Source organism: Ipomoea triloba, chromosome 4 (assembly GCF_003576645.1).
Source record: "Ipomoea triloba cultivar NCNSP0323 chromosome 4, ASM357664v1".
Taxonomy (NCBI): domain Eukaryota; kingdom Viridiplantae; phylum Streptophyta; class Magnoliopsida; order Solanales; family Convolvulaceae; genus Ipomoea; species Ipomoea triloba.
This window is the reverse complement of record NC_044919.1, coordinates 23,575,510-23,577,788: the sequence shown is the minus strand read 5'-3', so window position 1 is coordinate 23,577,788 and position 2,279 is coordinate 23,575,510.

Genomic DNA, 2,279 nt, shown 5'->3' with positions numbered 1-2,279 from the left:
CACAAGTTTTTACCTTATTAAATAATTATTTTAACTGATTAAAATGTACTCAAGAAACGTACGTCCATAAAACTCTAATCGGAAATACCGTAACTCACTTGTATCATGTGAGAGATCAATTCATCAACTTGACAACTCAGAGTACATTACAAATGAGATATTACTACATGTACGTTTAAAAAAAAAAAGTGGACATTATTGGTCTAATAATCCGAGGGAGACAAAAAACACTGTTACAAAAAAAAAACAAAAAAAAAAGAAGAAAAAGCCATTATTGAACAAGTCCAATGTACATATTGCAATTTGCAAACCACTTTTCTCTTGAAATTGCATAAAGTAATTGATGCAAAAATTCGCTCGCGCCATAATTTGGGGCAAATTATTGCGTGGGTAATACTCCAAAACAATGTCGATTTAATTTTACATTAATATAAAATTACACATTCGCCACTATTATAAAAGACTTTTCGCAATTATTTTACAACAGTGACGGAGGCAGAGTTATTGAAAGTCTTAGACTTTCCGCCACTATTAGTGGCGGAAAGTTGAGTCATCTGCCACTGTTTTTATCTCTAAGAAAAGTTGCAGATTTTTTTTAAAAAAATTAGTATTTCACTCAAGCGTTGCACGGAATGAATTTGTTATAACATTTAAAGAATATTTGCATCGCACGGGTAAAATTTTTTATTATATATTAAGATAATAAAATTAAAGATGAAGTTATAAACAATTTTAATATTTGATCTGAAAATATACACTTATTTGATAATAAGATTAGTTCAAAAGTATCACTCAATTAAATAAATAATATATGACTCGTTTGTTTGCAATTATCTTTAAAAAACGATATGTAATATATGATTTATGTAATTATATTTTTACTAAAATAAATATAGAAAGAAAAGGATAAAATAATTTAATTGTAATTATTATAAAAATAAATACAACGACCCATGTTTAGTTTAATTACCATAATAATTATTAGACAATTATTATTAGGCAATTATACTAATATTTTTGCAGCTATACTTTTATACCTAAGTATATTCCTTTTCACCATATCGCCTTTACTTTTATCCACCTCATCCATATCAAAATGAATTAATTGTAACTATACTAATATTTGTGTAATTATTAGCTTAATTCACGAAGGGGTGTTCAATCAGTTAACCGAACCGTTTTAACCGATAACCATTAACCGAATCAAACTTTTATTACTGAATTAACCAAATCAAAGTTTTTTTTTCCAGTTAATCGGTTGGTTATCCGAGTAACCTAAATTTTTAAGCTAAAGTTTTAAATCCTAATAATTATAGAAAATCCATTAGAAAATATACAAAAATAATACCATAGCAACACTACAAATTTGTTGGGGTTTCACATATTTTATATACATATATATATATATATATATATATATATATATATATATATATATATATATATATATATATATATATATATATATATGTATATAAAATATGTGAAACCCCAACAAATTTGTAGTGTTGCTATGGTATTATTTTTGTATATTTTCTAATGGATTTTCTATAATTATTAGGATTTAAAACTTTAGCTTAAAAATTTAGGTTACTCGGATAACCAACCGATTAACTGGAAAAAAAAACTTTGATTTGGTTAATTCAGTAATAAAAGTTTGATTCGGTTAATGGTTATCGGTTAAAACGGTTCGGTTAACTGATTGAACACCCCTTCGTGAATTAAGCTAATAATTACACAAATATTAGTATAGTTACAATTAATTCATTTTGATATGGATGAGGTGGATAAAAGTAAAGGCGATATGGTGAAAAGGAATATACTTAGGTATAAAAGTATAGCTGCAAAAATATTAGTATAATTGCCTAATAATAATTGTCTAATAATTATTATGGTAATTAAACTAAACATGGGTCGTTGTATTTATTTTTATAATAATTACAATTAAATTATTTTATCCTTTTCTTTCTATATTTATTTTAGTAAAAATATAATTACATAAATCATATATTACATATCGTTTTTTAAAGATAATTGCAAACAAACGAGTCATATATTATTTATTTAATTGAGTGATACTTTTGAACTAATCTTATTATCAAATAAGTGTATATTTTCAGATCAAATATTAAAATTGTTTATAACTTCATCTTTAATTTTATTATCTTAATATATAATAAAAAATTTTACCCGTGCGATGCAAATATTCTTTAAATGTTATAACAAATTCATTCCGTGCAACGCTTGAGTGAAATACTAATTTTTTTAAAAAAAATCTG